This window comes from Bufo bufo, chromosome 4 (genome assembly GCF_905171765.1).
Source record: "Bufo bufo chromosome 4, aBufBuf1.1, whole genome shotgun sequence".
NCBI lineage: Eukaryota > Metazoa > Chordata > Amphibia > Anura > Bufonidae > Bufo > Bufo bufo.
The window spans coordinates 7024239-7037022 of record NC_053392.1 but is presented as its reverse complement, the minus strand read 5'-3'; the positions used below and the strand labels follow the sequence as shown (position 1 = coordinate 7037022).

Sequence of the window (12784 nt, the reverse complement as noted above, 5' to 3'; positions counted from 1 at the left end):
CCACTCATCCATTATCATCTCTTTGATATTCTCGTTAATGGGGAATACGTAAACCCCCGAACATTTCATCCTGAACCGTACGCAGCTTGGGAGTATCCTCTACGCCCATAGTGGATCTAACTGCTTTCAGTAAATCTTCAATTTCAGCCGAGGAAAAGAAGTACTTTTTATCGTCCTCTACAATTTCACCCTCTGAGAGAAGTTCTTCCTCAAGCACTCGTCTAGTGTCACGCCAAGTGACAGGTTTGAGAAGGTCGGAAAGAATATCTGCACATTAGTTATCTGACAGCCTCTTTTGGTTTCACTTTGTCTGTGTGTTGCTGGTATGTCCACACCCCCTGTTCAGGTGTGGATCATGTGACCTTCACCTCCCCTATTTAGTCTGACTTTACCCATCACTCCTTGCTCTGGATAGCTTCATTTGGTTTTTGGAAGAGCTGGAGTGTGGTTCATGGTGAAGTCCTGTTTGTCCATCAGCCTCAGAAGTTAAGTGTTCCGCTTGTTGTGTTTTGTATTCCCCCCCCACCTTTGTTGTTTACTAGGCCTCAGCGAGACGCTGGTTCCTTCACCAGGGAAGGAACGGGTTGTCTCTGCCTGGTCATTACTATTAGGGCAACTGAGGGCCACCAGGGCTTTCTAGGTTCCTGTGTATGGGCATCTCTACCATCGAGAGGTGCCCATACGGATAGGAGTTAGGGCAAGGAGCAGGGTTTTATAGGTGGTGACCCTTTTCCTTCCCTAGCGGTGAGGCCTAGTCTCTTTTCCCTTCCTTCTTGTTGTCTTTTGGTGTTCTCCCCTACAACATCTGTGACATTATCCAGAGCCAATACTACCATTTTTTGTTCTGATCTGTGCAGTTATGGATGCACTGCACTAGTCAAACAGCTGCAAAATTTTACTTTGGAGGTAGCAGACCTCCGTGCGATGGTTTTGCAGATTCTGAGTCCACAGGCTGCTGATTCCGGTGGTGGGTTCCAGGCCTGCCCTGAACCGAAGGTAGCTCTCCCGGACAGGTTTTCCGGGGGTAGTGACAATTTCATCCGGTTCAGGGAGTCGTGTAAATTATACTTTAGGTTGCGTCCATACTCTTCTGGGGATGAGTGTCAACGGGTGGGTATGATTATTTCATTGCTAAAAGAGGACGCCCAATCTTGGGCTTTTTCTCTGCCGACCGGATCACCGTCCCTCCGGTTGGTAGATGAATTCTTTAGAGCCTTGGGTCTTATCTATGATGACCCGGATCGGATCTCTCAGGCCGAGACCAAGTTACGGGGTTTGCGGCAGGGAGAACGTTCTGCGGAGACCTATTGCTCAGAATTTAGGAGATGGGCTACGGATACAGAGTGGAACGATTCTGCTCTCCGTAGCCAATTCTGCCAGGGTCTCTCTGAGAGACTGCAGGACGCATTGGCTTTTCATGAAAATCCTGAGTCATTGGAAGCAGCTATGTCTCTTGCAGTACGTCTTGATAGACGCCTGAGGGGGAGATCTAGGGGTCCTCACCTTCAGGACGTACTGTCCAATAAGGGTACTGCTTCCTTTGACACTTATGGTGGAGAGACACGGGTGGTTGTGCCTTGTGATGAGCCTATGCATTTAGGAGGAGCTACTCCTGGAACTATTGGCAAAAGCTTGGGTCATGTGAAAGGAGTCTGCTTTTGTTGTGGCAAGAAGGGTCATTTGGTGAATATTTGTCCGTACTTGCAGCATCAGGTGTAAACAGGTGCAGGTGTAAACAAAAAGAAAAAAACGTTTAATCCCCAAATTACTATTGGTATTATGGGTGGGGAGTAAGAAAACCTACTTTTGTCTTTTACTGGTAGTACCCATTTTCTCCTGTCTGCCGAGGTGGCGCTAGAGTCCAAAACTGTGAAAATCGAAGCATTTATCGACAGTGGGGCAGGAGTTAACTTGATTGATGGACAGTTTGTACGCATTCACGGGTTGACTACTAATGCTTTAGAGAATAGTATTTCTGTCTTTGCAATTGACTCAGCACCTCTCGCCCAAAAATGCCTGTCGCAGGCATGACATTCATTTAAGAGTGGGTGATTTGCATCAGGAATCTATCTCCTGTTATGTGTTGGAGGGTCTGCCTGCTCCATTGGTGTTGGGCTTACCATGGTTAAGCAAACATAACCCTAACATCGACTGGCAAGCGAGACAGATTCTCGATTGGAGTGATTTTTGCATGGACAACTGTCTTAATGCATCGTTCTCTATGGTTACCACTAAAACTGTACCCTCGTTAATTTCAGAATTTTCTGATGTTTTCTCTGAGAGTAGTAATCTGGAGTTGCCTCCTGTCACGGCGGACGTACACTTAGTACAACCGATAACACACCAACCAGGCTCTGGACGAGAGACAGGGGAAGGGTCACCTCCTAGCTTATCCCTGACCTCTTTCCCTGCACTGCTCAGCCCACAGCAGACCTAGATGGTAGGTGTGCTAGTGTCCTCCAGCCTGGGCTAACAAAACCCTGAACTCCCTAAGATGGTGAAGTGGGGAGATAGGAGCAGTCTGCTCGCACAGAACCTGGATGGAATAGAAGACACAAACAACCGAACTAGAAATGACACTTATCTCAGAGAGCAGGAACTGACAGCCAACCTTCCCTCCAAGCTTCCCAGACCAGAATGAACTGTATAATCCACTCAGGACACTGGGCAGTGTGCTATTTAAACTAAAGACCCCACCCAGTGCACCTCATGAGAGGTGGATCCAGCACGGCTCCAAAACAACATTAAACTCGTGCTGCTATCCTGGCTGACCTCCGCACATCGTCAAAGTGGGGCATGACAGTACCCCCCCCTTCTACGGGTGACCTCCGGACACCCCGGACCAACCTTATCCGGATGGGACCTATGAAAGGCCCTCACCAGTCGGCTGGCGTTGACATCAGACGCCGGAACCCACATCCTCTCCTCAGGACCGTATCCCCTCCAATGCACCAGGTACTGGAGGGAGCCCCGAAGAACTCTCGAGTCGAGAATCCTGGAGATCTCGAACTCCAAGTTTCCCTCGACTAGAACAGGAGGAGGAGGCAATGGCGATGGTACCACCGGTTTAACATATTTTTTTAGCAAAGACCTGTGAAAGACATCATGGATCCTCCAAGTCTGCGGAAGATCCAGCCGAAACGCCACCGGATTGATCACCGCAGAAATCTTATACGGACCCACAAATCTTGGACCCAGTTTCCAAGATGGCACTCTCAACTTGATATTCTTAGTGGACAACCACACCAGATCACCCACACGCAGGTCTGGACCAGTCACACGTCTCCTGTCAGCCATTCGTTTATACCTCTCACCTATCTTCTCCAAATTCCCTTGAATCCTCCGCCAGATAGAGGACAAGGCAGAAGAGAATCTCTCCTCCTCTGGCATCTTAGAGGAACCAGACCCAGAGAAGGTACCAAACTGGGGATGGAAACCGTATGCGCCAAAAAATGGCGACTTACCCGTGGACTCCTGCCTACGGTTATTCAACGCAAATTCTGCTAAAGACAAGAATGAGGACCAGTCCTCCTGATTCCCAGCCACAAAGCACCTCAAGTAGGTCTCCAGGTTTTGATTGGTACTATTCGACTGTGGATGAAAAGCCGACGAGAAAGAAAGTTGAATGCCAAGCCGAGAGCAGAACGCCCTCCAAAACCTGGAGACAAACTGCGTGCCCCTATCAGAGACCACATCCAAAGGAATACCGTGCAATTTCACAATATTATCCACAAAGATTTGCGCAAGAGTCTTAGCGTTAGGCAGACTCGTAAGTGGTATAAAGTGAGCCATTTTACTGAAACGGTCGACTACCACCAAAATCACTGTTCTCCCGGAGGAACTCGGCAGGTCCGTAATAAAGTCCATGGACAAATGCGTCCAAGGACGAGATGGAATAGACAATGGAAGAAGTGAACCAGGCGGTCGAGTATGAGCAACTTTTGACTGAGCGCAGGTTTCACAAGCTGTCACGTAATTCTCAATACTCTTACGTAACCCTGGCCACCAGAACCTCCGGGACACCAAATCACAGGTGGACTTACCACCAGGATGTCCCGCGAGAACAGTATCGTGATGTTCCTTGAACACCTTGTATCGTAGGCCCTCAGGAACAAACAACCTCCCTGGGGGACACGAACCAGGAGCCCCCTCCTGAGCTCCCAATACCTCCATCTCCAATTCAGGGTACAGAGCGGAGACCACCACCCCATCCGCCAAAATAGGCGCTGGATCTTCTGAATCACCTCCCCCAGGGAAGCTGCGAGACAAGGCATCTGCCTTGATGTTCTTGGCCCCTGGTCGAAAGGTAACCACGAAATTGAACCTGGTAAAAAACAATGACCATCTGGCCTGTCTAGGGTTCAGACGCTTGGCAGATTGCAGGTAGGCTAAATTCTTATGGTCTGTATACACCGTAACGGGGTGGGACGCCCCCTCTAACCAGTGACGCCATTCCTCAAAGGCCAACTTGATCGCCAACAACTCCCTATCTCCAACATCATAATTCCTCTCGGCGACCGAGAGCTTCCTGGAGAAGAAGGCACACAGGACCCACTTGCCAGGAGAAGAACCCTGCGAAAGCACCGCCCCAACCCCCACCTCTGATGCATCAACCTCCACCACGAATGGCTGAGATACATCCGGCTGCACCAGAATAGGAGCAGACGCAAAACGCTCCTTAATAGCCGAAAAGGCCTGAAATGCCTCATCCGACCAGACAGAGACATCAGCGCCCTTCTTGGTCATATCAGTAAGGGGTTTGACTAATGTGGAATAATTTAAAAAAAAATTTCTATAATAATTCGTAAACCCCAAGAACCGCATCAAAGCTTTCTGATTCTCCGGTCGGTCCCACTCCAGAACTGCCCGGACCTTTTCGGGGTCCATACGAAAACCGGAATCAGAAAGCATGTATCCTAAGAACGGAAGCTCTTGCACTGCAAACAAACATTTCTCCAGTTTAGCATATAACTTATTCTCCCGAAGGATCGTCAAAACCTGTCTCACATGATCCTGATGGGTCTTCAGATCAGGAAAATAAACTAAGATGTCATCTAGGTAAACTACTACGAACCTCCCCACCAAGTGATGAAAAATATCATTAACGAATCGCTGAAATACCACTGGCGCATTAGTCAACCCAAAAGGCATTACCAGGTTCTCAAAATGACCCTCGTGCGTATTGAAGGCCGTTTTCCACTCATCCCCCTCCTTGATCCTGATCAGATTGTATGCTCCTCTCAAATCCAACTTGGAGAACACCTTGGCTCCAACAATCTGATCAAAAAGATCAGAGATCAAAGGCAAGGGGATATGGATCCCGGACTGTAATACGGTTCAACTCCCAAAAGTCCAAACACGGTCTCAGTGATCCATCTTTCTTCTTTACGAAGAACAAACCTACTGCCACTGGAGACTTAGATGGTCTGATATGACCCTTTGCCAAACTCTCGGCGACATATTTTCGCATGACCTCTCTCTCAGGTTGAGAGAGGTTGTAAAGCCGAGACTTAGGCAATTTAGCCCCCGGAATGAGATTCACTGGACAATCATAGTCTCGATGAGGGGGCAATTCCTGAGCCCCACCCTCCGAAAAGACATCCGAAAAATCTGAGAGATACTGAGGCAAGGCCGTAATGGACACTTCAGCGATAGATGTGACAAGACAATTATCCGAACAAAATTTGCTCCAACCAATGATTTGTCTTGCTTGCCAGTCTATAATTGGGTTATGTCTAGACAACCATGGCAACCCCAACACTATTGGAGTTGACAAATCCTTCATGACAAAACAAGAAATAATCTCAGCATGTGAATCACCCACCCTTAAATGAATACCATGAACAATGTGAGTAAGGCTTCTTTGAGAAAGAGGGGAAGAATCAATTGCAAAAACAGGAATCTCGTTCTCTAACGTGCAAGTACTTAGTCCCAAGCCCTGAAGAAAAAGAAAGTCAATTAAATTTACCCCAGCACCACAATCAAGGAAAACATCAACAAACACATTTTTAGACTCTAGCGCCACCATAGCTGAAAGGAGAAAACGGGAACTGCAGGGAGCTTGCATAGTCGTCTGCTCCACCACACCATTCATACAACCAAGTGTGAGGGGAGTTTTTTTTTCTTTTTCTCTTCTACCTGTGGTTTAACATAAGGACAAGAAAAAATAAAATTACCCTTCTTCCCACAATATAAACATAGATTGTGCACTTTTCGAAAGTTTCTACTATCAGAATGGCCAGTAATCTGACCTAGCTGCATGGGTTCCTCCCCTACCCCAGAGTAACAAGCAATATCACCCTGGGCAGCTGGTGAAACAAAACCGCACGCGGGAGGAATCCCCTGCACAGAGGGACCCTTACACCTCTCTCTGATACGTCTATCCAAACGTATAGCCAAAGACATCGCATTCTCCAAAGTATCTGGGTATTCATGAAAAGCCAGGGCATCTTTCAACCTTTCAGATAACCCCTGACAAAACTGACTACGTAACGTGGGGTCGTTCCACCTCGACTCAGTAGCCCACCTTCTAAACTCAGTGCAGTAAACCTCAGCAGTATGTTTACCCTGTAGTAAGTTACATAATCTCGACTCTGCCATCGAAACTCGATCTGGGTCATCGTAAATCAATCCCAGGGCTTCAAGAAATTCCTCCACCGACCGGAGGGCCGGAGAACCGGGCGGCAGAGAAAAAGCCCAGGATTGCGCGTCCCCTTTAAGCAAAGAAATGATGATACCCACCCTCTGATCTTCATTACCTGAAGAAAATGGGCACAATCTAAAGTACAACTTACATGACTCTTTGAAGCGTAAAAAATCATCAGTACCCCCTGCAAATTTCTCAGGAAGAGCGACTTTAGGCTCCCCAACAATTTGACCTGTACCTGCTGCCAGCACCCTCTGACACTGTGTGACCAAACTACGCAGATCCGCAACCTGTAGGGATAAACCCTGCATGCGGTCAACCAGTGCATCAATTGACGCCATCACAAAAGCGCTGAGCAATGGCCGTCACAGTATGGTGGATTATAATGTCACGGCGGACGTACACTTAGTACAAACGATAACACACCAACCAGGCTCTGGTTGAGAGACAGGGGAAGGGTCACCTCCTAGCTTATCCCTGACCTCTTTCCCTGCACTGCTCAGCCCACAGCAGACCTAGATGGTAGGTGTGCTAGTGTCCTCCAGCCTGGGCTAACAAAACCCTGAACTCCCTAAGATGGTGAAGTGGGGAGATAGGAGCAGTCTGCTCGCACAGAACCTGGATGGAATAGAAGACACAAACAACCGAACTAGAAATGACACTTATCTCAGAGAGCAGGAACTGACAGCCAACCTTCCCTCCAAGCTTCCCAGACCAGAATGAACTGTATAATCCACTCAGGACACTGGGCAGTGTGCTATTTAAACTAAAGACCCCACCCAGTGCACCTGATGAGAGGCGGATCCAGCACGGCTCCAAAACAACATTAAACTCGTGCTGCTATCCTGGCTGACCTCCGCACATCATCAAAGTGGGGCATGACACCTCCACACCGGGAGTAAGACTGTCCCGTCAATCTTATTCCCGGAGCTAAATTGCCTAAATCTCGGTTGTATAATCTTTCGGAACCCGAAAGAAAGGCTATGCCAGAATATATCACCGAGAGTTTGGCAAAGGGACATATTAGACCATCCAAGTCCCCAGTGGCTTCTGGATTTTTCTTTGTAAAGAAAAAGAATGGTACCCTGAGACCATGTCTGGACTTCCGTGAGCTCAATCGTATTACCGTCCGTGATCCTTACCCCCTTTCTTTGATTCCGGATTTGTTTAGTCAGATTGTTGGTGCCAAGGTGTTCTCTAAATTGGATCTGAGGGGGGCATATAATCTGGTAAGGATCAAGGAGGGGGATGAGTGGAAGACCGCATTTAATACCCTTGAGGGTCATTTTAAAAACCTGGTCATGCCCTTTGGGTTAACCAATGCTCCTGCGGTTTTTCAACACTTTGTCAATGACATCTTTCATCATCTGGTGGGGAGGTTTGTCGTTGTATACCTTGATGACATACTAATTTATTCACCTAATAAGGAGACTCATCAGGATCATGTGAGACAGGTGTTACAGATCCTAAGAGAGAATAAGTTGTATGCTAAGAAGGTTAAAGTGTGTATTTGCTGTACAGGAAGTGCAATTTCTGGGTTCTGCATCCTCAGGTTTTCATATGGATCCCGAGAAGGTCTGTGCCGTGTTGGACTGGGATCGACCCGAAAATCTGAAAGTGCTTATGCGGTTTTTGGGGTTTACCAACTACTACCGTAAATTTATCTTGAACTATTCATCGGTGGTTAAACCTTTAACAGACATGACTAGGAAGGGTGCTGATATTTCTATCTGGTCTGATGCGGCATTACAGGCCTTTTCTGCTGTGAAAGAATGTTTTGCTTCGGCCCCTATTCTGGTGCAACCGGACGTGTCTCAGCCATTTATTGTTGAGGTTGACACTTCTGAGGTTGGGGTAGGAGAAATATTGTCGCAGGGTCCTTCACCCAGTAAATGGTGCCCATGTGCATTTTTTTCAAAAAAACTCTCGACTGGCGTTCGAGGAGTGGCGGCATTGGTTGGAAGGAGCAATTCATCCTATTACGGTAATTACGGATCACAAGTATCTGTCCTACTTGGAGTCAGCTAAGCGACTGAACCCAAGGCAGGCCAGATGGTCATTGTTTTTCACCAGATTTAACTTCATTGTCACTTATCGCCCTGGGGTTAAGAACGTCAAGGCGGATGCTTTATCACGTAGCTTTCTTGGGGGGGGGGGGGGGTCTAATGACCCTAGTCCCGTTTTATCTGAAGGGGTGGTTATATCCGCTATTTATCCTGATCTCGAGGCCAGAGTGTTGGAGGCACAGGAGGATGCTCCGGACTCTTGTCCTCAGGGGAAATTGTTTGTTCCCTCCAAATTACGTCACAAAGTGTTCGAGGAACATCACTGTACGGTGCTTGCTGGGCACCCTGGGAGCAGATCGACTGTCGCAGATTCTGGTGGCCGGGGTTGCGTAAGTGTATTGAGGACTATGTGTCAGCCTGTGGTACCTGTGCACATGCTAAGATGACACATACTCGGCCTTCCGGATCTCTGCTTCCATTGCCCATCCCGTCCAGACCGTGGACCCATTTGTCCATGGATTTACAGAATTCTTCAGGAAAGACTATGATTCTGGTGGTTGTTGATCGTTTTAGTAAAATGGCACACTTTATTGCATTACCTAGTCTACCCAATGCTAAAACTTTTGCGCAGGTGTTTGTCGACAACATTGTGAAACTACTTGGCATTCCCTCTGATGTGGTGTCCGATAGAGGGACTTAGTTTGTTTCCAGATTCTGAAGAGCGTTCTGTACTCGTCTGGGTGTACAATTGTCCTTCTCTTCGGCTTTTCATCCTCAGTCGAATGGACAGACGGAGCGCACTAATCAGAATCTGGAGACTTACTTGAGATGTTTTGTTTCAGAGAATCAGGGACAGTGGTCTTCATTTTTGTCGTTAGCTGAGTTTGCTATAAATAACCGTAGACAGGAATCCACTGATAAGTCGCCGTTTTTTGGGGCATATGGGTTCCATCCACAGCTTGGTACATTTTCTGGTGCTCATAATTCCGGCATTCCTGAGGAGGAACGATTTTTCTCTTCTTTGTCTTCTATTTGGCAGAAAATCCAAAATAACCTGGAAAAGATGGGCAACAGGTATAAGCGTGCGGCTGACAGGAGACGTATGAGTGGTCCGGACCTGAGAGTGGCTGATTGTGTGTGGCTGTCTACAAGAAACATTAAACTTAAGGTACCTTCTTGGAAGTTGGGACCAAGATTTATTGATCCATATAAGATCACTTCCATTGTTAACCCTGTAGCCTTCCGTCTTGAACTTCCTCAGGCATTGAAAATCCATAACGTATTTCATAAATCGTTGTTAAAGAAATGTGTTGAACCTGATGAACCGTCCTCCTTGCCTCCCGCTCCTGTCATGGTGGACGTCAATTTAGAATTTCAGATAAGCAGGATTGTGGACTCCCGAGTTCTCCGGAGATCCCTCCAGTATCTCGTTCATTGGAGAGGGTACGGACCAGAGGAGAGGATGTGGGTTCCAGCGACCGATGTTAATGCTAGCCGTCTGGTGAGAGCATTCCACAGAGCTCATCCTGATAAGGTCGGTCCTGGGTGCCCAGAGGTCAACCGTAGAAGGGGGGGTACTGTCACGCCGGTGACAGGTTGGAGAAGGTCTGAAAGAATATCTGCACATTAGTTATCTGACAGCCTCTTTTGGTTTCACTTTGTCTGTGTGTTGCTGGTATGTCCACACTCCCTGTTCAGGTGTGGATCATGTGACTTCACCTCCCATTTAGTCTGACTTTACCCAACACTCCTTGCACTGGATAGCTTCATTTGGTTTTTGGAAGAGATGGAGTGTGGTTTATGGTGAAGTCCTGTTAGTCCATCATCCATCAGCCTCAGAAGTTAAGTGTTCCGCTTGTTGTGTTTTGTATTCCCCCCCACCTTTGTTGTTTACTAAGCCTCAGCGAGACGCTGGTTCCTTCACCAGGGAAGGAGCGGGTTGTCTCTGCCCGGTCATATCTATTAGGGCAACTGAGGACCACCAGGGTTTTCTAGGTTCCGGTGTATGGGCATCTCTACCATCGAGAGGTGCACATACGGATAGGAGTTAGGGCCAGGAGCAGGGTTTTATAGGTGGTAACCCTTTTCCTTCCCTAGCGGTGAGGCCTAGTGTCTTTTCCCTTCCTTCTTGTTGTCCTTTGGTGTTGTCCCCTACAACATCCGTGACATCTAGAGGTATCCTCATCAATGTCCTCAGCATCAGAGGAGGATTGAATAGATAGACTCAGTTTTTTGGCAGGCAGGAGAGGAGTACTAGGAGTAGTAAGAGATTCTAGGAGGACGTAATCTCATCCTGAATAAAAGATTTCATCTTGGAAAGGATAGATGGTTGCTCCTTTTTTAAGACATCAGAAATGCATCCCTTGCACAACTTCTTTTTATAGTTATCAGGCAGTCTCTTGGCACAGGTAGCGCACTTTAGAGATCTTGACTTAGATTTAGTATATCTTGCTCCCTAAGGAACAGAAGAAAAGCAACCAACTTGCCTTAAACTCTCTCTGCGTGCTTACCCCGTAGGAAAGGAAAACACTGAGGGGGAGAAGGGGTGGGGGCAATTTAAACGCTCTCTGTGTATTCCTGCCCCTACAGAGGTCAAGGGTCATCTCTCATTGTGGCCGTCATGGTGGATGGAATGGAAAAATTATTTTCGGTTTGATAGCGATTTTTACTTTGAGCTTCTCCGAGTTTCGCTAATATATTCATGGAAGCATTTGAGACACGGCATGTATTTTGTGTGGGTGGCTTCGCTATGTGGACGATGTGTTCATGCTGGTGAGGGGTGATCAATCTTCCCTTCTACAGTTTGTTACCCATTTAAACGAGTGCCATAATTCCATCAAACTTACACTGAGTTATGATGAAAATGTTATTCATTTCTTGGATGTTGAATTACAGCAGCATGTAGAGGGAGGATTTGAGACCACACTATTCACAAAGACCACAGATCGAAATAACCTGCTGCTTCATTCCAGCCACCATGTCCCTCACATTTTTTCTAGTATCCCTAGGAGCCAGTTCACACGGGCCAGAAGGATATCTAGTACTGGCAAATAATACGAAAAAAATCGCTTATTGATGGGTAATAAATTCACACAGAGGGGTTATAATAAGAAAGAAGTGACTGAAATTAGAATAGAGGTTGGTAAAAAAAACAAACAAGACAGGACATCAGACAGGTTAAAAAGAGGGAGAAGCAAAAGAAACAATTTCTGTAATCTTTCCAAATATGTTCAACATTCTAAACTAATAAAAAAGGTTATTCTGAAATATTGGTAGATATTAAAACATGATCAAAAATATGGGAGAATGTTTGTTGATAAACCCCTTTTTGCCTCTCTGAATAACATGCTGATTAGTGACATACGCCCTAAAAAAATGGAAAGACAGCGTTTTCTTGCAACTCAGAGAAGGGGACGTTCTGCGGGAATTGTAGTGCTATCATAAAAGGTAACACTGTAGTGCACCCCACACAGGGAGACAGGATACAAAATAAAGATTTTGCAACACGAGAGACATGTAATGTCATATACTGCTTGAAATGCCCATACGGTAAGATATATGTTGGGCAAACATCTCGGTATATAAGGATCAGAATCAATGAGCATATGTCCAGCATTAGGAAGGAACTCAGAAGAGAGAGTAAGATGGAAACAGTGGAGGTGAAAAAACAAGGTGAAACTACGGTTGCTCGACATTTTTATGATCGGGCCCATCAAGTGTCAGAGCTCAGGTGGCAGGTTCTGGAAGTGGCAAAAAGTGGAGTCCATGAGGAGGATAACAGTAGGAGATTGTTACAAAGGGACACATTTTGGATATTAAAACTCCAGTCTTTAATACCTAAAGGGTTAAATGAAATTTGTAGCTTTAGTGCATTTATATGATTGATCACTTTCATGTGTTAGGGTTATTTATGGCGATGCATTTTGTCTCAAACTATATGGTTTGTATATATTTATCAGCTGTTGGTGCTATAAAAATCCCACCTGCACGCATGAGTAAGGAAGCGTGTTCCCCCGAAACGTCGCATGGATGGGAGGAGGTGTGAACAATGTCTGTGTCAGCGTTTCTCATGATGTACCACCATTTTATATTGGACTGAAGTAAAAAGAAATAAAACAAACAAAAGGTTTTG

General features: G+C 46.5%; 1 protein-coding gene across 1 annotated transcript in view; it reads right to left on the bottom strand.

Annotated features, from left to right (window-relative positions):
- LOC120998324 (aspartic and glutamic acid-rich protein-like) overlaps positions 1-12784 on the bottom strand; it is a 2513920-nt gene that overhangs the window by 2051593 nt on the left and 449543 nt on the right. The gene's annotated exons all lie outside the window — the stretch shown is intronic.